The following is a 10,153-nucleotide window of genomic DNA, read 5'->3' as shown; positions in this document are numbered from 1 at the left end:
CAGCACAATACTGTGGACGATTCCTTAAGAGGGAGCGTATTTTCCATACTTTCTCTAATACTTTGGATTCTCAGTTCTCTTTCACCATCTCGTTTCCTTCAGCTGCTCTTCTCTATACAATGGCTCCAGTTGTTGCCATAAATAGACAGAGGCCATTTCTTCTATATTCACTAAAGTAATTCTAACATGATACCTCATTACAAAAACATATATATATATTTTTTTGAAAATTTGGAACTATTAGAGGTATAATATCACCAACAAGAGAGTGGGAAAAATAATATAAACTGATATTTTTCTGTTGGTTACTCTTACAGCAAGGAATTTTCAGTGGCCTTTCCCATGGTGCTCGGGTGTTTTAGGCAGGTCCTTGTTTCTCCCATCTCTTTCCTTTTCAAATCTCCCAATGTTTTACTTAAGTAACCAGAAGACAACTCCATAATTACAATTATTTTACTATACAGAACAATTTGGCTCTCACTTTGTTTTATGTTCTTTCAGCAGACTAGACCTGAAACCTATCTTTTAAAATTATTGTTTAGTGAAATTACTTTGTGTGTAATGTTCTATATTTCTTTCTCTTTCACTCTCTCTCTCTCCCTCTCTCTCTGTCTCACACACACACACACACACACACTTTTGTGTGAACACTGTCATAATCAGTGTACAGAACAGTTCCATCACCTTCAAAAGCTGTCTTCTTTTCTACTGTTATAGAAATATCTTCTCCTACCCCTAAGCTCTGGCAACCATTGATCTGTTCTCCATTACTATAGATTTTCAAGAATGTCTTATAAATGAAATCATAGATTATGCAAACTTTTGAGGCTGTTTTCTCTTACTCAGTGTAATGCCTTGAGTTTTATCCAAGTTGTTGCATATGTCAATAGCTCAAGTCCTTTTATTGCTGAATAATATTCCATTGTATGTAGGTGCTACAGTTTATCAGTTCACGTGCTAGAGGACATTTGAGTCGTTTCCTGTTTAGGTGATAATAAATAGAGCTGCTAGAAAATTTTGTGTAGAGGTTTTTGTATAAAGATGTTTTTATTTCTCTAAGGTCAATATCCAGTAATGGTACTGGTGGTGGGTCTTATGGTAAGTATCTGTTTAACTTACAAGCAAATCAAAGACAAAAATAACCTGCCAAACTGTTTTCAAAAGTGGCTGTACTATTTTTGCCTTCCTACCAGCAGTGCATGCGGTTTCTAGTTGCTCTACATCCTCAACAACACTTAGTATTGTTGGATTATTTTAGCCATTCTAATAGGTATATAGTGGTATATCATCATGCTTTTAACTTGTTTTTACCTAATAGCTAATGATATTGAATATTTTTTCATGTGCTATTACCCATCTTTATATCCTCTTCAGTGAAGTAGCTATTCAAATCATTTGCCCATTTTTAAATTGAGTTATTTGGTTTTCAATAAGTTTTGAGAGTTCTGTATAGGTTAAAATTTGTCCAGTCTACAACATTTTCTCAAAATTAACCTCCCAAGAACAGTGATTCTGATATTTTTTCCCATTATTACTTTTTTTTTTCCTTTTAAATTTCAGGTTCAAGAGAAATATCCTTCCTACTTGCCAAGCCTAAAACCTGTACCTATGTTCTTCATCTTGATGCCTTTACTTGTTCTACATCTATCGCTCTCCTTCAGTTACCTCTTTCTTTTCTGGTATTTTCAAAACCTCCTTTTGCATGATCCATTGTTTCTTCTAATGTTAAAGTCTCTATATCTAATTTAAAAAAAGAAACCAATCTATTACTCCTGTCTAAATTACTGCATCCCTGCTTTCCATCATTGCTATGCTTCTTGAAAAAATGCTCTGTATTCTCTGCCTTCTTCTGCCTAATTTATACAAGCTAGACTCTGCTTTCATTATCCTTCTGAAAACAATCACCAACAACCAGCCCGTTCCTCTACTGGTGGAGTCTTACTTAGTGTTCATTTTATTTACCTCTGTGCAACACATAACATTGATGTCCATCACTTCTCTCTAGATAATGAAAATATCACAAAGAAATCAATGGTAGTCACAGAGAAAGGGTAAAGTAAGTAAATATTTTTTGGAAGCAGAATCTTTATTGTTTTATAGGAAAATTCATGTGGATAAAGGGTCCAGAGATGCTTAAAATTTGGCATCCACATATAATTTAACTGGGTGTATTATATGTAAAGGCATTGGTATTCATAGTACCTTGTTTCATTTGAATTCACTTGTTTTATCATATTGAAGTTATTTGAATTCAGTTTACTAATATTATATTACAGTGTTCTATTTTCTTATTTGTAAAATGGAGATAAAAATAGTAGTCAATCCAAAGAAGTTTTGTAAATGTTACATGAGATGATGAATGGACAGTATTTAGTAGAATACCTGAAACATAGAAAATAATTAATGGTAAACTAATTATTATTTTTCTTCTTCCATAGTTCTGTAATTAATTTCAAAATAAATTTCTAAACACAAAACTATTTATTCACTGTGAATTTTCATTCATTATTAACACTAGCAACCTATAAAATAAATCTGTAGAGCTTTGGACATAGTTGTTTGTGTTTTTTTTGTATGGATGTCTAGATACAGAGCAGATGATATATGCGCCTTTTCCTTAATTTGGGTAAGTAAGTAATCTCTGTGTCTCTGCAGAGCCTCTACACAATATTTGGTAGAGTTTAACCAAGAGAGTTTAATCAAGTCAATGCGAATCCTACCTTATAGTCATGACTGTACTCGTACTGATATACAAGATAATCATTATGTAGCTCAGCCATGACTTTTGAGTGCTAATTAACAGAAAGATAATACAAAATGCTCTGCTTAATTACATTTTCTTTCTTAAAAGTCAGTTATTTGTAACAAATTATTACACAGGTTTGTTGCATATAGTTCAGTTCCTAAGATTTTGCTTGATGCTTTTTTTCATCTAATTCTCTACAAAACACTGCATTAATGTCTTAAGGCCCTATTGATTTATTTTCCATAAGACAATATATACAAAATGACTTTCATTTTGCCTATTTTCTTTCATAGCCTCTCTTGCCTAAATAATTCAGTTGAGAGTCTATTGTATAAACCATGTTTATCTTTATTTTTATTGTGGAGTATCCATCTATGCTCTTATAATTCCAGTTTTGTTTTTGTTTTTTTAAAGAAGCAAAGCCTAGTTATCAAATTTAACAAAAAATGGCTCTTTTATGGACCATCTCTTTTGGCAATAGCAAAGAAGTAAATCATATGAAAGGAATCCATTAGAATCATTATACCTAGGAAATAACATATTTATGGTTAATTATAATAATGTCTCTTGGTGATATTTTGATTTTATACTTGAACACACAGTAGAAAATTGCTCAATGTTCTTACTTCTCTTCATCCACTGAAGATGGAACAGTTATTTCAAACCAAATCTGGTGTGCATGTATAGTGTGTGTGTGTGTGTGTGTGTGTGTGTGTGTGTGTGACGGGTAGGGGGTGTAATATTTTTTCTTCCTAAAAATGTTATCTGGCATATGTTTATTTTAAAATTGTTTTTAATAAGTTTAGCTTATTTTTTAAAAACACACAAGAATCCTTATAATGTAGGGTGTCACTTCTAACTAATATTAAAATATTCAAGTTTTAATTTAATTAATTTTGATGTTGGTTTCAAAATTTGCACAATGAAATATAATTTGTTGTTTCAATCTAAACGCATTTGTTGTTTAGCTAATTTTATGCATACTTATAGAACATTAAAATAATACAGAGTTGATGAAGTCAATGGATTTCATTATGAAGCCATTAGAAACAACAGAATATGGCTTTATCTCTGTCCACACATTAAAGTTGAAAAAATATGAATTTTTTCTTACAATTCATCAATTATCTTAGATAAAGGAAACTCGAGTGGGTAACATTAATTTTAACTGGAAATAAGGTATTTCATCTAGAGGGGAAATCTCAGTCAAACCTCCCATATACTCTACCTTCTCTTTCTCAAAATTTAATGTATATACTAATCACCTGGTGTCTTAGTCCATTTGGGCTGCTATAACACCAATACCCATAGACTGGGTGGCTTAAACAGCAAACATTTATTTTTCAGAGTTCTAGGGGCTGAAAAGTCCAAGATCAAGGCAGAATAGGGTTTGCTGACCACTTCCTGGTTTATTGCCTTCTGGCTTCTTCTAGTATCTTCAAGTTTCACAAGTGGTGACAGAAATGTCGGGAGTCTCTTTTGCAAGGACATTAGTCCCATTCATGATGGTCCCCTCTCATGACATAAATACCTCCCAAACGCTCTACCTCCAAATACCGTTATATTGGGTGTTAAGATTCCAACAAATGGATTTTGGGAAGACACAAACATTTGGTCCATATCAGCTAGGGAATCTTGTTAAATGACGGATTGTGATTCAGTATATTTGACGTGGGGGCTGAGAATCCTCAATTTCTAACAGGCCTGTAGGTAATACTGATACTGCTGGCCCTGAAAGCACACTGCATAGTGAAACAGTCTACACTTTTTCCCTGTAGTACTCTAGATTGGGTCCTGTTAAAAAAAAAAAAAAAAAAGATTAAAGAAGACATTTTAATGATAGAAACAAACCTTATTTAAAACTTCATGAAGTAGACAGTGTTTATTTGGAGAACTGAAAAATGGAACAGAAAGCGGGGAGCTTTTACAGGATAAAGAATAAAGAACAAAGAAGAGAAAAATACGAACTATATGATTGGCTGGGGCCACACAGTCCACCTTGTTTAGGGTGAGAAGGAATGAGGAAGTAAGTGTAGATCCCAGAGCTGGCGTGGTGTTTGGGGACTGGCTGACTGAATACACTGCATGCGTTGTCAAACAGAACATTTACAGTGACACAAAAGTCATCTAAGTTTTGGTTTGCTGACATGGCACCCCAGGCAGCCATGGCTCCATCTTGGGCCTAGGAAGTTATTTCAACAGTACTTTAGACTATTCTCCAATATTCTGCGCTTTCTTATGTGGAGTTAAGTCCATCTGGTAATAAGCAGCATACTCTATTACTGATAACATTTGTTTTTTCTTTTCCCTTTTACTGTCTAGGATATGTAAACTTCTTGCTTTGGCCTTGACTCGATGGCCTTGAATGGCAGACACTGGGGAGGGAGGAGACTTAAAGAGCCAATCTTACCTTTGTACCAGGATGCCAGCAATGCCCAGATTCATCAGGATAGAACTTTCCTGGTTTATTATGGGTAGGTGCTACCTGTCCCAAGAAGTCATAGGACCTCTCTGAGTGGGACTTAAGAGTGTTCAGTGCTATTCAAATGTTAGTGTTGGGCAGATTCCAGCATATCTGGAGCTCCGATGGTCATGAGTACCAGTGGAGGGAGAATATATAATCCTGCTGAAGATGGATAAAAGGTATTTTAGCATGTGTGGTTTTGATTGTTCAAAGGTATATAGCAATTCTTAATTTTTTTAGCCAAATATTTTATTAGCTTTTAACAGTTTATTGATTCAACGAACATCCTAATGTCATTTCTCGTCCTGTAAGGATTCTTAGGTAGTGCCCAACTAACGCTAGGACGGATGCTTAATTCTATCAATAACAACTGGGCCTGCATTTCCTTGTCACTTCGTTTAAGTGGAGGAATGAAACATACAGAGGAAATATGGAAATGTAGTTTACATAAAGTGAGGGAAGGGACTTCCCTGACCTCTAGTAAAAGATAAAAAGCAAGGAGCTTTGAAAGCTGCGAATGCTATCCTATGTTTAAGGGATTTCTTGTATTTCAGTTGCTATTCCATTTGCTGTGTTTTCACAGAATGGCTTGTTATTTGTGGGCAATTGTCTGGAAACAATAGGAAATTATTTTTAAATTGTAGACATCAACAGGTTTTTGCAATAGGTGCCAGCTTGTGTAAATTTATATTTAAAAACAGAATTATATTGAAAAGGAGCCAAACTAAAAGAGTTTGATTCATGTGAACATTTTAGATAGGAACTCAGAGGTTCTTGTACTTGTAAACACAAGTACGATTCAACGAATATCCTAATGTCATTTCTTGTCCGGTAAGGATTCTTAGTGCCCAACTAAGGCTAGGACGGATGCTTAATTCTATCAAGAACAACTGGGCCTGGATTAGTTTAATAGGCTTTGGTTTGCATGAGATTACTGCATAAATTACTCCTTAGAAGAACTCAGAAAAAGTTACTGCTCCATCCTTCCGTGCAGGAATATTTTGAAGAAAAACTAATTGATAGTACTTTTCAAATACCACAAAGCTACAGGAACATCTCAATGTCACCTATCATTTATGGCAACCATATCCCAATGTGCTTTAGATGCTAAACTCATTTTTGGTTAGAAGAGAATGCAAGAGGCATCCTGCTTGAAACGCTTTGTTAAAAGATTTGTGACGGACAGTGTATTTGCCTCCCACACACCCTAGTTTTTGGGCCTTTGTATTTCAAAGATGAGCAAATAGCAAAGCAAAAAAAAAGGTGGCGGGGGAGGAATGGACATATGTTGTAAACCACTAAGTTAACCAAAATAAGTACTTTAAATAAATCAGTTACTATCACTGTCATAGCTAACATAATTATTATCATTTCTAAAAAGAAATGACATGTTAATACAAAAATGTAAGTAGAGAAAATCTCTAATAAAATACAGTACTAAAGATCAGCTAGCACAATATCTCTCGTCTATCTCATTCTCAAACCATGTAAATGATGTGTATTTTCTCTTTGCCTGCTTTTATTTCTTTGTTTGTTTTTTTGTTTTCCAAGCAGAATATAACTAACTACAAGCTGGTGAAAACTTCATTTCAAATCGTAGTTTGAAGATAACATATTGAGAATGTTTTCCATGGTAGAGTGTTTAAACGGCTAACATTGCTGATTCATCTTAAAATGAAGCCCACAAAAATCTAATGAATTAGAATTCAGCAGATTTTGTTGTATAGTTTGTGCTCCAATGAGGAAAGAAGTGATAGATGTTTATCCTTTTTTTTATAAGTGGGTCTCTTTATAACACTGTTTTAAATTAATAAAAAATACAATTTTACCATAAATAAGATGTACGTGCAAAGATAAACCAACATCTTCCACGGAGCCTTACACTTCATCTTGTTAGTGAAACTACGAGTCACACTTACTTGGAGGATGATGGCATTTCTCTAGTTAACCACGTACCTCAATTGCACTATGAAATATTAATGTTATATCATGTTCTCAAATTGCTGAGATACTTGCTTCTTCCTAAAAGTTCTTCTTCTGCAGAGGATACAGGCACTTTCAAGAGGGATTAGAAATTGAGTCATTGACAATTTTTCACTGATAAATGTATTTTATGTATATTTAATTAGTCATAATCATTTTTAGAGATATCTGAAGCAATAATTATGCCATAATGTTTGGTTCACATAACAATGGCTCTCTTGAGAGCTCATAAAATATGATGCAATTTAAAGTATATTAAATATATTCATCTTCTTGAAATAAGAAAACAGTGCAAAATCCAAGCTAAAGCAAAGACCAGTTCAAGAAATTAGTCCTTAGAATAAAATTTGACTTTATGTGCTCATTTTGAAGAATGACTGGAAGTAAAACTTGGGGAAGAAAGAAAAACAATGTCATTCTCTTGTAGCATAATTGCTCTACATTAGGGGAAAGAAATAAAACAATATTAAACTATTTAAAATATATTATGATATTTGAAGCACTCATTAAAGGACTGATAACCCATTTTTTTCCATTTCATGAAACTTAAAAACATCAGTACATTATTGAATAAAAATGATGTGGTGTGATAGCTATTATTTGGCTGAATTATGCATTTAGTGCAGTGCTGGGCACTTGGTAAGTATTTAGTAAATATATGCTTAATAAATGAATAAAAGTAGCTGAGTTCTTGAGTTTCTCACTTCTCGTACAGTATTTCTGTGTCTGTGTTATATTATGTAAATAACAAGATTTAAAGTTGATTTTCAAAGTTTAAAGACTTGAGACGAGTATAAACACACCTACTTATAAGAAAAATTAACTATGTGCTTTTTAAGTGTGGAGTTGACAAAGTAAGGAAGTAATTTATTTCTGTTACCAAAGACTTACATTTCGGGAACTTTCAGTCCATGATGTACTTCATGTGGTAGGAGATTTTATGTTCAATAAGCTCTGTAAGAAAATATATACATTGCAAAATTGAAAATTCAGAATTTGTTTTAGAAAACGTGGCCACATGATAATCTCCATATCAAATAGAGACAAAGGAAGCAAACGGCTGCAGGAAACAGAAATCCTGTTCTCCTGAGTAGAAGAAGTGAATGATTGCCAAAGAAAACGTCAATTGTAACAAGTATGTATATATTAATCCCCAGCATATATAGATTGGTTTGCTAACACAGCAATAATATACATCATCTTATGAAGCCCTTTATTATCAATAGCTTTTGAGTGCAAAGTAGGAGATTCTTTTCCATAAGAAAACATCGATAATTTTATCCTAGGCAGGAGTTATGTTTCTAAAGCAGCTTTGTTACAGAAATGTATCTTGCAGACAGTTTTACAGAGAATAGGAAGGCGACTTGTCCCACTGCAATGATTTGGACTGATAATGCATTTTGGTGCATAGCCTACTGATTCATAGCAATATATATTGAAGCACTCAAACTCTAATTGGAAGGTGGTGAGCTAGAAAGACAGAGATCACTTTTACAGAGTTTTTCTACATAGCACAGAGGCATACTGTAATATATGTCAATGATAATAATAGATTTTATATCAATTAATGTTTTGCGTCAAGAAACATTGTTTACTTTCATTATTTTAAGTGGCCATATACCTACTGCCAGATACTTAAATATTGACTGAAGAATCTATATCATGTATTATTACTCTAATGGATGTTTTATAAAATTTATGATATTTTTACTCATAATTACCTGCAGCAATCAAGTAACAGAGTGTCTCTATAGGAAATTCTAGAGTTACTATGTGCTAACTAATTTGTTTTCAGTTAGATCTGGGGTCAGCAAACTTTTTCTTTAGAGGACCAGATAATGCATATTTTAAGTTTTGTTGGCCAAGAGGCAAAATTGAGGTTATTATTAAGGTACTTATTTAACAAGAGAAAAATCCATTTTTGCTAGTTTTTATAGATCAAATTCAAAATATAGTAATAATGTAGTGCAATTATAGAGTTACTTTAACATTTCATTTAATTGGAGTTCAAAGTTAAGTCTTCCATATCATAAAAGGTGATTGGAAGTACCCATCTGTTAATGCAGATCTGAAATGATACTTTACAAATTTCATCTTTGAAAATGTCTTTTCACCTATAGAGGTACTGCCAAATACTGCTATCTGTCCACCAGCATGTGATTTTAATTGCACATATTTATTCCTTAAAAGGCAGTTAGAATTATATTGGATTCTTCTCTTGATGTTTGTCTTTTATTATGTCATTGCATTGTAAAATCATCATTTCCAATTGAAAGTGTATGTAGCAGCTTCTCAATTGGGAAATTAAATGGATTTTGAAATAAGGAAATTTCCTTTGTATTTTTATTAAGATGTGAAAAATGTTGATAGAGATGCAGTTTGATTTTAGAAAATATAGAAGCTCTCTGGCAGTACAAAAACAGGTGGCGAGCTAGAATTGGCCCATTGGCTGTAGTTTGTAGATACTTGTACGCGATGATAATGATTCTGAAAGATATACAGTTCTTAACACAGATTGGGGTCTGGGTAAATGACAATTAAAATTACATAAACATATGTATGTACTATATATTCATATATAAAAGCATATATATTTATATTAATATGTATCAGTACATGTTAATTTTGTTTTTATTTTGTTCTGTTTTGTTTGTATTTGAGTTCCTGTAAATGTAAATACAAATGGAAATATATACCACAAAACCTCTCTTCTTGGGGATAGGATTACATGACGGAAATAGAACACACCAGCTAACGAGTGTTGATTCTTAAAATTACTGAAATTTTTGAGCCAAAGATTAAATTACATATGCTTACAGTTTAATAAATTTTACTGGAAAGTTAATAGATACTGAAATCCATTTCTTCCTAATTATCATACTCCATTTTGCTGTTATCCATGTTCTTGTTATTATTTATGTTATATCTTTATGGTGGAAATAGTAAGGGAAGATGTGCAA

Source organism: Rhinolophus ferrumequinum, chromosome 2, assembly GCF_004115265.2.
Source record: "Rhinolophus ferrumequinum isolate MPI-CBG mRhiFer1 chromosome 2, mRhiFer1_v1.p, whole genome shotgun sequence".
Classification (NCBI taxonomy): Eukaryota; Metazoa; Chordata; class Mammalia; order Chiroptera; family Rhinolophidae; genus Rhinolophus; species Rhinolophus ferrumequinum.
Note: the sequence above shows the minus strand (reverse complement) of the source record.